This window comes from Prunus dulcis, chromosome 4, assembly GCF_902201215.1.
Source record: "Prunus dulcis chromosome 4, ALMONDv2, whole genome shotgun sequence".
Lineage (NCBI taxonomy): Eukaryota > Viridiplantae > Streptophyta > Magnoliopsida > Rosales > Rosaceae > Prunus > Prunus dulcis.
This window is the reverse complement of record NC_047653.1, coordinates 20,386,626-20,406,507: the sequence shown is the minus strand read 5'-3', so window position 1 is coordinate 20,406,507 and position 19,882 is coordinate 20,386,626. Positions and strand designations below refer to the sequence as shown.

Sequence of the window (19,882 nt, the reverse complement as noted above, 5' to 3'; positions counted from 1 at the left end):
AGGCTACCCGAGCCGCAAACTGGCGAAATCAGGGGACTATGATCAGCCTGTCCCGCCGGCAGATTCCTCGATGACACCAAGTCAACTCGAGTCGCTCTGGCAGGATGCAGGGGACCGTAGTCAGCCTGATCCGCAATCCTGGCAGGTCTCGGGGACATAAAGTCGGCCGAGCCGCAATCCTGGCAGGTCTCGGGACACCAAGTCTGCCGAGCCGCAAATCCTGGCACTCACGGTCCGAGCGTCCCCGAAATTCGTGAGGCAAAGTCAAGTGCACTGACTGAACTATAATCAGACTGGATGTCCGTAGACATCGGTCCGACTCTTGGTAATCACCATAAAGAAAATGGGTACGAGGTGGGTTTAAAATAAAAGCCTTTAGAAAAATCTGAATAACAACTGAAATCACAAATTGTGCTGCTGTCTCATCTGATTTCAACCTCAAACTCTGTTTCTATAATTGATAAATAAGCAGCATAGATTTATAGAACTGTTACTGTACTGATCATGTTCCGAACCGTAATAAAACTTACTTAATATCAAATAAAGAAACTTATTCAAATAAATTCATCTCTAAAAACTTATTTATATAAAATCAATATAAACTCATTTATAAAACTTATTTACATAAAAGCACATCAAATCATTCATGAAATCTGATTTATGAAAGAAAGTCCACTCACAGATGGTCCAAGCTACTGCGACCCTTTGAAGGTCTCCTTTGCAATTCTGTCGGGTTCCTGGTGCCTGATTATCCATAAAGATTAAATTAATAAACTGCTGAATAAAACGAATTCCAATTAAACACCCTGCCCCCGGTTCCTAAAATACGTACTTTTCGATTCAAAATACTCATATGCCCACACTAGCCTTTTCGGATAGTTGGACCAGTTTTGGGAGGTCCGATACTCAGCTAAGCGATAACTGTCAGATCGGCCGACCCGGGACCCGTGGGGTCCACGGTCTCCGATGGCCAATCTGGACTTCCCTGAAGGTTTCTCATAGAACGGGAACCATGTTCTGCGAATTTGGTCCGAATCGGACGGTCGGATTGACCAAAATCGCGTTATCGCTTAAAACCCTAACCCTAGTCCTAGGGTTCGCGATTCCGGAGTATCCGGGACTCCGATTCGCGATCCGTCGAATCCTACGCGATCCTGAAATCACGTAGGCCGACATATCCAAAATTAAGCGCGATCCAACGATTACACGACACTGCACCCACGGATCGCGCGATATGGAAAATCCGTTCGGGGCTCAAGCGGACTCCGAATCGAGATCCGCGAAATCCCACGCGCTCGTGACGACACGAGGACCTCAAAACTGGCCAGAGCCGTGCCACCACCCTGGGCCACGCGCCGCCACACGCGCGGGACAGATCGGGTGTCCAAAGCGATTTCGGGTGGCCGAAAAATCTCGGAACCAAGACTCCAAACTCCTACCCTAGGTAAAACACCTCATTTGGAGTCACTTTTGTTCTTGGACCACCCCCAAAAAGTGACCGGATACAGTAGTTTCGAAGGGCCGAAGTTCGGCCAAATTTTCAAGTTCAAAATCGAACCCCTTAGAGCTAAAATCGATCGAACCCCATACACCCATCAGCTAGAGCACGAAAAATAGCTGAGAAACCATACCTTACTCGATCGATTTGGTGGAGAAACGAAGGAGAATTTCGAGCTGGAAGTTTGGGTAGCTTCGGACGAACCTCCGTCGGAAAACACGATTTTCCGGCCAGCTCAGGGCAGCCCCGGGGTTGAGGTCGGTTGGAGAAGGTAGGGGACTCGATGGCGGTTCCAACGCCACCGGTCCCGTGGCCATTGGAGCTTGGAGGCGGCGCCAGCACCCTCTGGAAGTCGGCGGCCCGTTTCGCGCAGAGTCTGGGTTTATATAGATGCAACTTCGAAATATTTACGGTTATGCCACTGAGACTCTTTTGACCATAACTTTTTTTTTGGGTTCTTACACATTAGGCCTCGTCAATGGGCCGAGCCGGGTTTTTTTAGAAAATTCAAAACCCAAGCCCGACCCATGGGCTGGGCTTGAGAAAGCCCATCTGGCCGGGTCGGGCCAAAACGGGCCTACTTCATTCAAAAAAAATCATAAACTTAATTATAAGGGCATTTTAATCCAAATTTGATATTAAACTCACTTAATTCCAATATTTTCACATCAAACCAAATTCATAAAACACCCAATAAAGTCACACAACTTAATAAGATTTTTCACAAAAGTAATAAAACCAAGTATTATTTTTGAGGTTATTACATAATTAGACCGTAATACGTTTTAAGAAATAAATTTTAAAAATAATAAGTATAAAAAAATATTTTTTCTAAACAATGGTATGAATAAATATGCAAATGTTTGGTGATGTGTTCAAGAAAAGCATTATTATATTTGGTGGTACGATTATGTTTCGTGATATGATTATATTTGGTGATATGATATGTTGTTCATCTTATTTATATATATAATTGTTGTATTGATAATTGACACAATTAATGTGCTAATCATCAAATTATAAACTAGGAATGAGTAAAGAAAAGTAAATGAAATGAAACAAATTATATATGTGATTTAAGTGATATAATCCAAATCCTAGACTCTTATTTATAAATATATATGTATGCGGGCCTAATAAGCCGAGCTTTTGTGGGCGGGCAGGGTCGGGCTTTCTTGGGCTTAATCGGGCCGGGCTTCAGACACCCAAGCCCAAGCTTAGCCCAGCCCAAGACGGGCCAGGCCATCTCAAAGCCCATAACGGGTCGGGTCGGGCCGGGCTTTTTTCAATGGGTCGGGCGGGCCCCATCAACCCATGAGCCTGCGGGCCAAATGATGAGGCCCACCTCTCACACCATATCTTCTTTATTCTTTCATTTCCCAGATTTTACAAAACACATTCTACTCTCAATGTCTAACCTAATGAGGGTGTTGGAGAGGCAAGAGCGAGAAGAGGAAGAAATCAGGCGCAGACGTGCTGAAGAAGATCGTGAGGCAGATGAAGAGGAGGAAGAAATGGTTGTAGCGGTGTGTATGCTTAATGAATCAAGGCAACACCACCGTCGTCGTGCCCGAACGTGGACAAACATAGGCAGTCTTGGGATAAGAATCTCTTGGAAGATTACTTTATCCCAAATTCGTTATATCCTGTTTCTCATTTTCGAGAGAGATATAGAATGCAGCCTCATTTGTTCCAAAAAATCATGCATGATATTTGCAATTACGACACAAACTTCGTTCAGAAGTATGCTGTTGGGGTTTTGGGTCTTCTTCCGGAGCAAAAACTTACAGCTATTTTGCTTATGCTTGCGTATGGGGCATCTGCAGAGCTCTGCAGAGCAGGTGGATGAGATTGCGTAGATGGGAAAATCCACTATCCTAGAGTGCTTGGTCAGATTTTGTGATGCAATAGAAAATATCTACAATAAGGAGTACCTCTGCAAACCTACGGCTAGAGACCTCTGAAGGCTTGTACAGAAAGCCGAGGTTCGAGGTTTCCCAGACATGATTGGAGGCATCGATTGCATGCACTGACAGTGAAATAATTGCTCAACTGCTTGGCATGGAGATTATGGGAATCGAAAAGGCCAAAAAAGTATAATTTTGGAGGCCGTAGCTTCATTCAACACTTGTGTTTGGCATGCCTTCTTCGGAGTTGCCGGATCACAGAATGACCTCAATGTGCTTGATCAATCCCCAGTATTCAACGATGTCTTGAGAGGTCATTCCCCCCAGATTACATACCGAATCAACAATACCGAATCCCCAATCCAAGGAACGACCTTGTCGATGGAATTTATCCGAGGTGAACGACATTTGTGAAAACAATTCCGAATCCCCAATCCAAGAAGGAAAAAAGTTTTGCTGCCTTTCAAGAAGGTTATAGGAAAGACGTGGAAAGGTGTTTCAGTATCTTGCAAGCTTGTTGGGCAATTATCAGGGGTGCTGCTCAGATGCTTGATAAGGAGGTGCTGCAGAGCATTATGATGACTTGCATCATCCTCCATAACATGATTGTGGAGGATGAGTATGATTATGATGCTCTAGAGGTGTTCGAACCAGATCCCATTGGTCTGTCCTTACCAAGTGCACAAGATTGATGTAGTATAGCGTTTGACAAGTCCAGTATCGTTCCTACAAGAATTCCAAATTAATCTAATATTCGAATACCTAAATTAAATCTAACTGATACGCAAGTAAATTTGTAGAGATTCTTGTTGTGAAAGTTTATGAAACACATAAGAAATTAATGAAAACAATTAAGAAAAAAAAAGGTTGAATTTTAAGGTTGAAAAACAATGGTGAAGGTCTAGTGTTTCAGAATCAACCACAAGCAATCCAAGTTAGATTTCAATGCATTCAACAGATTCTTTCGATTCTTTAGATGATAATTCCCGTATCTAAGTCCTTTTCAGGCACTCAGACCATAGTTTTCCTTAAGTGTAATATTCTTTTCTAATTTAGACAAAGATCATATACCCAATCTTGCAATCTATCCTGGTTAAGGCATAAATTTAACAAGTTGAATTCATGTTCTAGAAAACGAGAGAACCAAGCAAACCATTATTCTTCGTCAAGCAATAATGTAATTCACCACACTTAATCACAAGAAGCTAATTGAATTATATTGCGAGTTCTGCCTCAAATTCATCTTCTAATTTACTAGATGCAAAGCCCTAAGGTGATCAATCAAAGAACTTAAACAAATAGCAACAATTAAAATAGTGATTAAACATTCATCTAAAAGAAACTTAAAATCCATTAAATAGCATTAAAAATCATAACTATCCATGCTCGGGCGTCATCCTCGCCCTAGAGAATAATTTAGTTACTCATGTTCAAAGAAAACATAATTGAAAAACTAGAAAACATAAAATAAAACTTATGGATTGTGACGATACTTGAGAACTTGACAATGGCAGCGGCTCTTTGACTCTTCTTTAAATTCCAGCATAAGAGAACCCTATTTTCTGGTCTTCTTTAAATAAGGAACAAATCCTCTTTTGACTTGGTAACTATACTTTCCTAGTTTGGCTTTAATTGTCTTTCAATGAGTTGGCATCCAAAATCCTACTAGATAAAGGATCAGACTTCAGAAAATAACTCCACATCCTTGTAAACACTTTCCAAATGCAATTGACATAAATTGGACTCCAAGGATTGGACTTCAAATGGAATATTTTGCTAAACCCGCAGAACACATTCTGCCTGAACTGTTTGTACTAACATAGCCACAACTCTCTCCACACACGTCCGAATCACGAATTGTAAAATTATACAGAAAGCTAACATCCGTATCTTTCCAACGATATAATGCTCAACATCTGGTTCAGTCTGAGGAAGTACAGTATATTCTGTCAAGTTGACTGATCTGCACAGGAAATTCTGCTCCTAGGATTGCACATAATATTTCAATTCCAAAATTGCTACTGTCGCCTGCTTTTCCATCTTTATCCTTCAAACCTAGTAAAACACAAAACTAAGTAAAAATGGGCTAAACTCACTCAAGAACATAGCAAGAATCTAAGAGAAAGATAATAAAAATGTACGAAATAATGGTTATATCAGAAACAGTGAATAGGTTTGTTTTTTGTGGATTAATTCTTGCATTTGATTTGGGATTTGCTTGTTTACTACTGTTGTTATTGATGTTGTATTGCTATTTTTTTTTTTGGTTGTATTTTCATTGTATTGATGTTGTATTGCCAGTTTATTGTGGTTTTATTTACGTGGCATTATGGTTTGAATGGTTTTGGCAATTTATGCAGTTGGATTCTGTGTTTCTTTGTTGTTTTCTTTCATCCAAAGAAGGAAAATTCTAGGTGTTCATTTATAGTCTCTACATTAGCCACATGAATCTTTATAGTTTGTTTTGCAATTGCAGTAGCTTTTTGATGTCACTAGTTTGTACATAGATAGCCATTTATTCTGCTATACAGGCAGAGTCCACAATTTTTCTTTTGATGTTACACATGTATTGAATTTCATATGTTCTCTTTTTATTACATATATGTATATCGGTAAGGTGATGAGTAGATTTTAGGGAGCATTGAAGAAGTTGGGCTAGTTCTTTTAGCCTTTTCTCTCAAACCGTGTATGAAGTTAATCATTGGGGCATGAAATCAGTTTGACAGTTGGGTGGTGTTTGGTTTGTGAATGGGATGTAATCCAAATTTGGTAAAATGTATTGTAGATAAGAGTGGAGTGTGGAGAGAGTATGGGTAAAGAATGCAATTGGTATTACTTCACATTTCGGGGGATTGACAGTTAATGGGAATGACCATTTCATTCCACAGTTTAATCCAATAAACCAAACACTATGTTATAGATAGCATTATAAATGAAAGTGATGTATCAAATGGGATTTGTGGCATTTTTTAGCAAGCCTTATGGAGAGAAAATATAAGAGAAGGAAATGGGATCAACATGTTCTAGTAATTAGAAGGAATTCAATTTTTTTTCCTGTCATGGGACACATTGGTGAACGTACATGTAGTGCATATCAAATGTATGTTGCTCCTCTATTGTACCATTAGCACTTATATATCTCGTGCCTATTGCCTTAATCTGCCTTTGTTTCATGTGTTCATTGCTTTGTTATTGTGTATATTTCAATGGCTTGAAATTATTTGTTTTAGTAATGTAGGTATCAAATTTTAGTATGTAATAATCCAGATGTATAATGTTGGTGTGTAGGGAAATATGGTTTCTAAAGTAAAGCTGATGTGAAATGAGGATCAAAAGTTCCAAGGAAAGGCGTTGTCCTTTTCCCATACAAAGACTGACATAAGTACAATTCAGGCGAAATTGAGTCCACAACAGTTACAAAGGTTCCAGGAGAGTTGTTTTGGTCTTCTATTGCTGATTGATGAACTTAAGTGGACTGCACAAATTACCCATGGGTTATTGTTGAGGAATGATGATCCAAAGACAGTTTTCCAGGTGAACAGGATAAAATTCATTGTTTGTAATAAGGTGATACAATTCACAGCGTAGCAGTTTTGCCTCATCTTGGGGCTAAGGTTCAGAAACCTCCCTTTCATTCCGATTTCGACTGACGAAAACTACTTATTGAAAAAGAAATACTTCAGCAACAATAAAGTTGTGACCCTTTCCAAACTAGAACAAGCCTTCAATCACTGCGTTGATGAGGAGGATGTCGTCAAGCTTGGATTTCTATATTTTGTTATTTTTGTGCTGTTAGGTAGTGAAAAAAATGTTAGCATTGACATGCGGTATTTGAAATTGTCAGGAGACCTTGAAGACAAATGCCTCACTTTTGAGAGCACTTTGTGCAGATTACCATCAAGTAAAAGTGCCCCAAAGAACTACAAAAACAAAAAAAATCTGAAAAGAAATCAAAGACAACGGCAAGTGGTAGACCATGATAGTACCACAAAAAAGGTTTTGGCTTTGCACTTTAGGTGCGCTAATATCCATAAATGTGTAAGTTCAATTTAATTTGTTTACAGTGACTAATGTTTTATTGTTCAAAATAGATTTAGGCTTTTGAGGTGTTTCAAGCGTTGGCTGCACTGCGTTTTGTTATGCACGAAGAGAATGGCCACATCCCCCGTATATTACAATGAAGTAGCAATACTTCGGCTTGTTTTCACGAGCTAATGAGCTAAGTATTCGAAAACTTCGAGGTTAGTTATGTTCTTAATGATTATCTTATGCATATGAAAAAATAATAAGTTTACTTATATGTATTATTATTATTATTTGTTGTAAATTGGAGGTTGATGTGCAAATTCTCCACCCCACTCTAATTGAGAAGCAACAACCTTATTGGACTTGGGGTAACAATGATGGAAACAATGAAGAAATTGTTCAATTTTTTGCCAATGAGGCCCAATAAAGTACCAGCACTTCCGTTGAAGAAAAAGATGACAAAGTTGAGGAAACAGCTATCCTTCCCTCATCTTGTAAGATGAGCACGACCTTTTTGCATTATATAGATAATAATAAAATTAATGACGTTGATATATAATCGGTATATAGACAATACGATAGCAATAAAGTAGCAATATTCAGGTTATATTTTCTAAGTATTGTAACAGTTGCATTATAACTGTATGTATCGTAAACTCTCTTCAACTAAGTTACGCACTTTGAAGCGTGAGTTACAAAGCACAAAGGATGAGTTGGCAAAGGTAGCCACTTCAAATCAACCACTTAGAAAGAGAGTGCGTGACTTGGAAGGGATGGTAGAGAAGGAGTCTTCGATACATGAGAACGAGTGTGAAAAAAAAAAGTGCGTGTGGAGGATTTTAGCAAGGCCCTTACTTCAATGGAACACTATTTTAAGCTGGAGATAGAAGAGTTGGAAAAATCATATGGTGGGTTGAATGTACATGTTGAACGACAAGAAGTGTGTAGCCCCCATATCAATGAAGGAGGCGACAATGACATGTCGCCCTTACATGAATATATTACACTGACTACATAATTGGCAAAAATTGAAGCACAAGTCCTTGGTAATAGAGCCGAAGCTTTCACAGCCATGCAAGTCTAAGAGGCAGAAATGGACACTTCAGTTTTTGACAAACAAGTGCAACAAGATGCTAAAAAGCTTCCTACTCCGTAAGATGTGGATGGGTGCAGAGTAATTTGCAAAAAAATGTTATCTTTGTTAGAGGATTGGAAAAAGAGCGACATTAAGGCGTTGGGAGGTCAGATGAATCCTTCCATCATAACCAATGTTATTGTGGCTGGTGATGAAGTGATTAAGGAATGTAGTGCCACTGTTGAAAAACAAGATGTGGAAGGTAAAGGGTGCAGAAAGAAGCGTCCGACCACTACATTGTTGAGTCCATTTACTGATTCCTCGAGGAAACAAAACCCATGCCCATTGACGATGTCAAGGCAATAATAGAGTTTTGCACCGCTTGGAAGCCCGACTTAAGGTTAGGATTTTTTACCTTGGAAATCCAATATTCATGTTTTTGTAGTATGCAGTGATCTAGAATAAGAAAATATAGCTACCTTTCAAATATAGCTACCTTTAAAACTGAAGCCAAGGAAATGATTAGTTACCTCTAGAAACGATAACGTTGTCTCTTAACATGTACAGAGGGATTCTAGGAAGGCCATTTGTAATTGGAACCCTGCATAAGAACAAGGGACATGTAAAGGTCGTGAGTCTTAAATTTTCAAAGCAAAAAGTTGGTTTCACCTAAGCTAATAAAGTATCCTCACGTAAGTGTGCAGCCCAACATTGATGATTTAAATATTAACTAGCTGAATGAATATACAAATAACATGTAATTCACGATGGCCTATACATAAGGATACAATTATTACATATGCAAATCTTCAATTCCCAGCCAAAAACATTGCACAAATGCACTCTCTTCTTTCATACTCATAGCAAGATCTACAGCTACTTGAACCAAACCAGAAAAACAAAGACAAACCGTTCTAGTTTGGAAGCTTTGATACCAAATATCAAAACCCAGAAGCCCCAATCTGCTGTTCAACTTGAAACAAACAAACAAACCTGGTTTCCCCTGTCTGCTGTTCAACCACTTTGAAAACCCCAAATCGACTCAATGCTTACAGATAGAAGTTTCTGTATCCAACCAACTTCACATTGGCATTCTCACTCACACAATATATGATTCCTGCATTTCCAACAATAATTATAATAAATAAATAAAAGAGACAGATAGAGAGAGTAACTTTGATTTGCTCCTAATTAAGAAGAAAAAAAAATGAATCAGAGACAGAGAGACAGAGAGACAGATAGAGTTAGAGATTAATAATTAACAATTAAGAAGATGATAAAGGGGATATATATATATATATATATATAGAGAGAGAGAGAGAGAGAGAGAGAGAGAGAGAGAGAGAGAGAGAGAGAGAGAGAGAGAGAGACGAACAAGGGCGTTGCGTTCACTGGCTTGGAAGGGAGCTTATGCTTGGAGCAGATCACCCAAAAGATACCTGCAACCAAATGAAATCAAATCCATATATGAAATTTAAGAAATATCGGAAACCCTAAATTAAACTACTAAAATTTGAAAAAGGGGAGGGGGAGGGAAAGAAACCCTAAAATCGCTAACCTGGTCTCGATTTGGGGCTTTTTGAAGATGAGAAGCAAGAGGAGAAAGATGGGGAGATGGAAATTCGGTGAAATTTCGAGGTAGTGGCAGTGGCTAGATGATGGGGTAATTTCTAGGGTTTGGGGTAATTTTTGTTAGAGAAATTGAATCCTAGCAGGTATGGAAGAGAATATCATAAAGTATATCAGAGAAGAGGAAAGGAAATAAGTCAGAGAAACGATTTGATGAATTCCTCTGTATTCTGCTGTTGTATTTTTGCACTATCTGTCAGCTCATATTAGCTCAATCACACACACAATGAAATAACCGTTGGAGGAGAGAGAGAGTTAGACACACTTCTAACTTCAATCTCAGCCATCCATTACATGTCATTAGATTAGGACACTTGTCCATTGCCAAGCCCTATGAGACTTAACCAACTGATACAATTCAAATATTTCTAACTCAGCCTATGAGCTGAGGCCCAACCCACAAAACAAACTACCAATCAATTCACTAATTTATACACTAACACTCCCCTTTAAATTGTGGATTGATTTCACACCAAGAAGCTCCCTAAGATAAGTGAACTGCTCTCTTGCCAGCCCTTTGGTGAAAATATCAGGTACTTGCTTTTCTGTAGGACAGTAAACTAAATCGATCACTCCTTGCCGCAATGCTTCCTTGATGTAGTGATACTTCCTATTTATGTGCTTGGTTTCTAATGGAATATAGGATTCTTAGTGATAGCAATGGCTGAAGTGTTGTCACAGTTCAATGGTGTTGCAACAGTTTGCATTTCACCAAAGTCTTCCAGCGTAAATCTTAACCAAGTGGCTTGTGTAGTTGCCTTTAATGCACTATAATCTGCTTCAGCTGTGGATAAAGCAATACATTGTTGTTTGACAAATGCCCAAGAGAAAACTCCACTGCCAAATGTAAAGGCATATCCGGATGTACTCTTCATATTCTCTTCTGATCCAAACCAGTCACTATCACAAAAACCCACCAAAACAGAACCTTCTTCTTTCTTGTACTTCAAACCAAAATCAAGAGTCCCTTGAATATATCTTAGAACTCTCTTTGTTGTCCCATAATGCTTGTTTGTAGGACAATTCATAAACCTTGCCAACAAGCATGCAACATACATTATGTATGCAGCATACATTATGTCAGGCCTTGTCGCTGTGAGATACAGCAAGCTTCCCACAATTTTCCTATATTGAGCTTCATCTGCAGCTCCACTATCATCATCCTTCCTCAGTTTATCATTTGGTACCAGGGGAATGCTCATAGGTTTATAGTCCTGGAGCCCAAACCTCTTCAACAGAGTTGAGGCATATTTTCTCTGATGTATGAAGATACAATCTTCAGTTTGCATAACCTCTATTCCTAGAAAATGGTGTAGTAAACCCAAATCTGTCATTTCATACTTACGCATCATATCAGTCTTAAACTCCTGTAATAACTCCTGAGAATTTCCAGTATAAACTATATCATCAACATATATAGACAAAATGATCATATCTAAGTCTTTTATGCACTTGGTATATAATGTTGCTTCACTAATACTTCTTTTGAAACCACACTGCGCAAGGTAGGAATCTATCTCTCCATACCAGGCTCTAGGTGCCTGCTTCAAACCATACAAGGCCTTGTGCAATTTGTACACTTTATCCTCCTCTCCTTGCACAATGAATCCATCGGGCTGATCTACATACACCTCATCTTCAAGCACACCATCTAAGAAGGCATATTTCACATCCAACTGGTATAGCTTCCAATTGTTCTGCAGCTAGTGCAATAAGAGTTCTTGTGTCTAACCTTGCCACAGGTGCAAAGGTTTCATTATAATCTATTCCAGGCTTTTGTGCATAGCCCTTTGCAACTAGCCTTGCCTTATTCTTTTGAACCGAGCCATCTAAGTTCAACTTTGTTTTATACACCCATTTGACCCCAATCACAGGCTTATTGGATGGTCTTCTTACCAACTCCCATGTCTGATTTTTCTCAATCATATCCATTTCGTTTTCCATTCCCTTTTTCCATGCCTCATCCTGTATAGCTTCATCCAAACATTCAGGTCAACAATGCACATATGACATCTTTCATAAATCTCACTCAAGTTCCTGTACCTCAATGGTGTGTCATCATATCGAGATGCAAGCTGTGATCTGCTTGATTCACCACCTTCAGTAGCTAGAGGACTTTCAATTTCGACTTGAGAACCATCAACTATGACTTGCCCTTGAGGTGCAGTGACTTCTTCTGTAATTCTCATGTCTGAAATTTCATCTGCAGGTAGTGGAATGCAGGCTTCTTTCACTTTGTGTTTCTCCCAGTCCCATTTGCCATTTTCATCAAAAATTACATCTCTAGAGAGCAAAACCTTCTGAGTTGCAGGATTCAATATCCTGTATCCCTTCTCACATGCACCATATCCAATAAAAACTCCTATGGCACTAGTTGCTTCCAATTTGTGCCTTAAATTTCCTGGAATAAGAGGATAACACACTGAGCCAAACACTTTTAGGTGTTTAATTCTAGGTTTTCTTCCACTGAATTTCTCAAACTGTGTAATGTTCTCCAAGGCTTTAGATATACTGATGTGTTCACTGCTTCACACCAAAGACTATATGGAAGCTCCTGCTCATGAATCATGCATTTTGCCATTTCCACAACAGTCCTATTTTTTCTTTCTGCCACACCATTCTGTTTTGGAGAGTATGCAATAGTGAGCTGCCTTTCGATCCCCAAATCTTCACAAAACTTTGCAAAATTTGTTGAAATATACTATCCTCCCCTATATGTTCTTAGCTTCTTTACATGGTATCCACATTGAAGCTCCAGCATTGCTTTGACTTTTTGAACACACGGAATGTCTCAGACTTGTTTCTTAAGAAACAAACCTAGCACATTCTTGAAAAATCATCTATAAATGTGATGAAGTATCTGTTTCCACTCAGACTTGGTGTTTTCATAGGACCACACAATTCTGAATGAATCAGTTCTTGTGGCTCCTTTGCTCTCCATTTTGATTTTTTAGGAAATGCCTCCTTATGACTTTTTCCAAATACACATCCTTGACACACTGCATCATTGTTTTGGATTTCAGGCAGTCCCAACACCATCTCTTGACTCTGCAGCAGCTTGAGACTTCTGAAATTCAAATGCCCAAACCTTTTGTGCCATATACTGGAACATTCTTGCACATTTGCTTTCAATGCAAGCTCTTTGTTATTTCTGAAGATTAAAGGAAAACATATGTTGCCCTTCTGTTTCACAATGACCACTAAGTTTCTTAAATGTCTATCATCAAAGATATCCGCCTTATAGTCTCCAAATAGAAGGAAATAACCATGCTCAGTCATCTGCCCTACACTGAGCAAATTCTCTGCTAGACCAGGTACCAGCATGACTTCCTTTATATGTTTTCTTCCATTCATTGTGTCAATAACCAGCGTTCCTTTTCTAGTCACTTCAACTAAAACTCCATTGCCTACTTGAACCTTTGCTTTCACTCTTCTGTCAATGTCTACAAACAAGTCTTCCCTGGATGTCATATGGTTACTACATCCACTATCAATGTACCATTCATCACTTATCCTCTTTAATTCTCCAGAATGATTAGCAAAAAATAAGTTTCCAGTTCCTTCAATCTGATTTGCAAAGTTCACCTGCTGCACAGCCTTGTTTGTATGACAATATTTTGCAATATGCCCAATTTTGTTACACTTGTGACACTTGACCTTATTCTTAAACCAACACTCTCCATAGTACAATTTATCACAGAATTTGCATTTATTCCCAGTATTGTCTGTCTCATTTTTCACAGAGGAATTAGTCTTATTACCTCCATCACCCTTGTTGCCCCATTGTTGCCCGTGTGGTTTGGCATTCTTCTGAGACTTACTGGTGTGACCATTAGACCGAGATGCCTTTGATCCAATGTTGAAGCTAGCAAATGCTTTCTCTGCACTTTTGTCACTGTGCCTATCAAGCCTATGCTCATATCCTTTTAAAATTGCAACTACATCCTAAGCATCAATAGTGTCTAAATCTTTTGTATTTTCTATCACAGCTGCAATACTATCATAAGACTTAGGCAAACTAATGAGTAGTTTCTAAACAATTCGTTGATTGCTCAAATCCTCACCATAGCTCTTCATTTGGTTGATCAGATCAAACAACTTAGCAATATATCCAGACAAGGATTCATTATCATCCATCCGAGTATATTCAAAATCACGCCTAAGACCCTGAAGTTTCACGGATGTTACCTACTTATCACCAACAAATTCTTGTTTCAGAACATCCCACGCAGCCGTTGCAGTTTCCTGAGTTGCTATTCTTGGAAAAATTTGATCTGATACAGCCCCTTGGATAATACCCAGAGCTTTAGCGTCCTTCACCAAGTTCTCACGTAGCAGCTTCCTCTCTGCCTCCGTGAGCTCCTCCGCCTTCTTTGTTGGAGTTTTGTACCCATTCTCCACAAGATCCCGCAGCTCGTGCGAACGGAAGATGGTTTTCATTTTGATTTGCCATAAATCAAAATTTTCACCATTAAAGATTGATGCCCTGAGTTCCCCTCCTCCAGATCCTACCATGGAAGACCCGATCGCTGTTATGACCTTGAATCACTGCAATGAGCTTTTTCTGTGAATTCGAGCTCACCCTAACAAACACGATGCCCAAAAATTCTGACCCAACCTGGCTCTGAGGCCACGTTAGAGAAATTGAATCCTAGCAGGTATGGAAGAGAATATCATAAAGTATATCAGAGAAGAGGAAAGGAAATAAGTTAGAGAAATGATTTGATGAATTCCTTTGTATTATGCTGCTGTATTTTTGCACTATCTGTCAGAGTGTATTAGCTCAATCACACACACAATGAAATAACCGTTGGAGGAGAGAGAGAGTTAGCCATACTTCTAACTTCAATCTCAGCCATCCATTACATGTCATTCGATTAGGACACTTGTCCATTGCCAAGCCCTATGAGACTTAACCAACTGATACAATTCAAATATTTCTAACTCAACCTATGAGCTGAGGCCCAACCCACAAAACAAACTACCAATCAGTTCACTAATTTATACGCTAACAATTTTTAGGTAAGGAACAAGAATCTTCTTGTGGATTTTAGGTTTGTGGTACTAATTTTTAGAGTTTAGGAGAAGATGTTAGGAGAGATGGAGGACAGAGAAGATGGGGGCAGAGATGGAGGATAGAGAAGATGACGGTAGAGAGAAAAATGATGATGAAGTGTGGGAAAAACCCAATTATTTTTTTAGAAAGAAAAGAAAAGAGAAGGGTCTAAAATAGAGAGAGAGAAAGAGAGAGAGAGAGGATGAGAGTAAGTTAAAAAATTTTATAAAAAAAGAAAAGAGAGGGAGTCTAAAATTGTGAGGGAGTCTGTCATTTTTCAGGAAAAAAATCACTGTAGCAGGTTACCATGGTTTTAGCATCAGTGGCTAAATCTTTTGCTTATTATTATTTTTTTTTTGACAACCACTTTACGCATCAGTATATTAAACCATAGATGCTAAAGTAGCATCAACGACAACGGTAGGCAAAGCCTGAATTTTTCGCTAATGTCTTTATACACTTTTGGTCCTGTTATTTATAAAACTGATGTCAAATATACTACCAACATCGGTTTTATGGTTTGTCAATGCCTATGTGGTGTGGTGTAAAGTAAAATTTGGCATAGTGTATGCAACTCCGAATGTGTCAACAACAGGAAACTTTTGACTTGTAATATGACTTTGGAGACTGTAAAATATAGTGGAAACAGCCTGTAAAATGGAACTATGAGGTGACCTCTTTTTGTATTATGTAACTATGGGGTGGCCTCTTTTTTTATTATGTAAGTTTCCAAATTGGATTTGATGGAATTATGATGCCTCTTTTTGTATTTTTGCATATACTGTTTCCTTTATCCATGTCCAGTTCAAACGATTATAGCAGCAATAACCCCACAATACACATGTGTATTATGGCAATATGATATCAATAAGAGCACAATATAGTCGCAATAGGATCCTATTCCAATAGGTAGTGCATCATACTCCACCATTTGATTGACTTATACATCCCTTAAAAGACATACGGCCTACATTACACACCTTCAGTATGGACTCTATATATACAATTCATGCCTTGCACCATCACACCTCCCCCTAAATTACAAAAACTAATACCACATAACCTCATGCTCCTTCCTCTTTCAAACCCAAAATTATCCATCGGATGCCCAATACTAGATGGCTGCTTGGGCAGTGGGATACCCTGCAACTCCATAATATAATTGGTAAGGGAGAACGGTTTCGGAAAACACACCTTTGTCTCCAACTATCGGTACGAACTCAGCTCCCACCTTCGCATGGCAGACTAGGGGGCTCCTCCCTCTACATATTCACATAATTCAGCTTCTCATTTCGTCAATTGCAACAAGTAGCCAACCTTTATCGGGCATCATATCCCAACTTAATAGGGTTGGACCTGTTGAAAGACATATATGTTCATGGCATTCATGATGTGCAACAACTAATCCATGTCCTTCGAGACATAGAAGCATTTGTTGCCATTGATCACACTCGGTTACCTATGAAGCTCATTGTCATTGATTCCATTACTCTATTGTTCCAATCATAGTATGAAAGAACACCGAGATATTTGAAACACCAGTTTGAAATGTTTTTCAAGATGTGCGGGACATTGAATGCTTTAGCAAATAAGTTTAGGGTGATGGTGGTTGTGACCAACCAAGTGGTAGATTTTATTGGGCCAGATGCTGGAATCAACGGGGTGAGATTGGGAAACTTGGAGTGCTTGCATAAATTAGGCAGAGGGGTGAGTCCAGCTTTGGGACTGGCTTGGGCACATTGCTTCAATTCAAGGGTGTTTTGGACAAGACATGAGGAATCTGTTGGGGTTAACAATCGTAATGCTCCTTCCGCAACTATATTCAGTCAAATACATAGGATACTTCACCTTGTATTTGCCCCATGCATCGTCTGAATTTGTAATCACAAAAGAAGGTGTAGTAGGAGTATTACAGTAACTGCGTAATAATTGCATTGGAAGGACTTTAATGTTGGGGATCTATTTTGAGTTACCTTACAGGCCCTTTAATTTCTTACATACACAGTCTACAGTGCAATAGCAATACCACTACAATAAATGTACAATATAATGGCAATCTTAAGAAAAAAAAAATGGCAATACGATAGAGATACTGTCAACATAAATAGGGAATACACCATGATGTATAGCAATGTAACCCAAATTATGCAAATTGAGTAGAATTCATAATCCACATAACACCAAAGCCACCACAAATAAAATTCAAATTGACAGTACCTAACAAACCATCACAAATCATATTTTCTAAGATATATTACGTAGTGGTAGATTCTTTTTACAAGTGATTTTATTGTGGCCCGTGCCTTGAGCACTTTCTTCTAATGGCACCATCTCCTTGCGAGGGAATCCTTAGCTTCTTCCATCTGCTTGGCATGACCTTTGCCATGGGAGGTAGCACAACTCGACTTTGGACATCTTCAGGAATAACCCATATTCCCTGAGGCTATACTACGTAGATGGTATCCGGATAAGATCCAACCATGTATTTTGAGTGTAATACCGAGAAGCCTTGGAGTATACATTTAGTTTCAAGAAGTGGCAAACTGCAACTACATGCTTGCAAGGTAGCTACCCAAGCTGAAATTTCCTACAACTACAATTGTTGTCCGTCAAATGTATGAGGCCGTCCATATCACCGTCCACAACATTATACTGTACGTTATTTAGTTTAACGACATTCAACCTTGTAGCATCATCCAACCTAATCCTCAACTTCTTCTCCCCAAAATCGGGGCCCAATGTTGTTGTGCATTTCAAGGTTGTAAAAGTAAGCATTTCCCCTTGGTTGTTCTAGTTTTTTTTTTTTTTTGGTTGTTTTTTTTTTTTTTTCAAGTATGAAGTCACCAGCCTGATACTGAATATTGTTTCATGTCTCTCGTCTTATACAGATGGCCTTCTTCAAGTGTTTTAAGAAAGGCACCGTTACTATTCTTGTGGATGAAAGTGATAGCCGGGACGAAGGTACCACATTGCTTATAGGTGCACCTCTCGTAGCTTCGGAGGTATCTGAGGTGGACAATTATCTTCATATTCCGTCTTGGTCTCAAGAGGTGTTTTGTCAACTTAGCAGCTTCAAAAAATCCAAATCTACAGATAGGGACCTTCACTCCACTGTTTTACAGTTAAAGTCCTCGCATCATACAAAGACTGATTCATTAGTGGCGTTCGAACTTCTTAGCGATCGAATCCATAATGGGGCAGTGAATTGGGGTTCTGTTCTTCCGACGACTGGTGAATCTACATTTACCGAGTATTACTGGGAATGGCTTGAAGATGTGCTAAGTAGAAATACCCAGGTTCTTAAGAGCGTCGGTCTATATAATGTAGTGTTTGCCTCATTATTTAGCTATGATCGACACGCTCCAGTCATTCGAGCCTTCTGCGAGTACTGGTGTCCGGCGACAAATACTCCTCATACATCGCAAAGAGAAATGTCTATTTCCCTTTGGGATCTTCATGAAATCGGCGGTCTCCCTATTACAGGTCGATTTTATGATGAAGTTATTCCAACCACTGAGAGTCTCAACAGGAAGGACCATAAAGGCGTGTCTTATATCCCACATATTTGTCGCTACTTGTTCTTAGCGTACCACAAAATTTTACGGGACTCCAAAGGAAAATCTGGAGTGAGAATGACTGCTTGGATAAAGTACTGGTATCGAGGGCCATTCAGGTATAAAAAGTCTTCAAGAAAAACTGTACGGAACAAGTCACAAAAGCCAAAGGAAGACTCCGATCCGTCTGGTATCATTACGACGGCACTGAAACGCACTCAGGAAGAGGAAGGGGTTTTTGAAGATTTGGGTATAGCTGATGAAGACATGGATAGATCCTACTTGGCTGCATTCCTTGCTTGCTGGTTGTGCAAATTTGTATTTCCCAAAGATGACATAACTTTGATTAGACCAGGGGTTTTCAAAGTTGCCAGTCGGATGGCGCATGGTGTATCATTTAGCTTAGCAGTTCCAGTATTGGCCAGTATTTACAAGGGGTTGAATGATATTTCTAGTGCAGATGATCCTGGAAACTGCACAACTGTTTTACCTTTCCATTATGTGTATGGGTGGTTGGGTGAATATTTCGACACACATTTTACATCATCTTCCGAGAGGTCCATTCCCATCATGGCAAGGTTCTCAGGAAGACTTTCAGCGAAATTTTTTGAAGATTCGACAGCTCGAGCTTTGTTCCGGACTTGTGGTAAAGTGAAAATGAATCGTCTAGCAAAAGTGTTCTCAGAATGCAAACAACTGACTGATGAAGATCATATTTCTAAAGAAGACTTTGAGTATTTGATATGTCTTCGTTCGGGATTCGTTTCTCTACGACAGGAAAACTACCGAGTCATTCAACCTTATAGCCCGCACAGGTTCAGTAGACAATTTTGTTATGTACAACATGTGCCAGGAGAACTTAAAGATGATGTCCGGAATGGGACTGTGCTATCAGTGTACTCACATTGAAAATCATGTTTGAAGATTGGCAGTGCATCGACAATAACCCTACCCACTAAAGACAATATTCGGGAGTTTGAGATTACATCCGATTATGTCATTTGGTGGTCGAAGGTGCATCGCTTTGAATCGACGAAATCAAAGACAATCTCAACCGCAGGCAAATCGTCGTCGCTTTCTCAGCCGAAATCTCTTAAGTCTCATGGCAATGAAGTTTTAGTTCATGATAAACTCGCC

The 19,882-nt window shown here is 39.3% G+C and overlaps 1 long non-coding RNA gene across 3 annotated transcripts; it reads right to left on the bottom strand.

Annotated features, from left to right (window-relative positions):
• Positions 1–4,738: 4,738 nt before the first annotated feature.
• Positions 4,739–10,409, bottom strand: LOC117625896. Of its 3 annotated transcripts, none has more exons than XR_004585461.1 (5): positions 10,065–10,409; positions 9,882–9,945; positions 9,417–9,623; positions 9,037–9,107; positions 4,739–5,460 (listed from the first exon to the last, which is right to left on the bottom strand). It is a non-coding gene; the product is annotated as an uncharacterized LOC117625896 (long non-coding RNA). The 3 variants fall into 3 exon arrangements; XR_004585462.1 differs by having other exon boundaries at positions 9,500–9,623; positions 10,065–10,405; XR_004585460.1 differs by lacking the exons at positions 4,739–5,460; positions 9,037–9,107 and having other exon boundaries at positions 9,206–9,623; positions 10,065–10,397.
• Between the last annotated feature and the right edge of the window lie 9,473 nt (positions 10,410–19,882).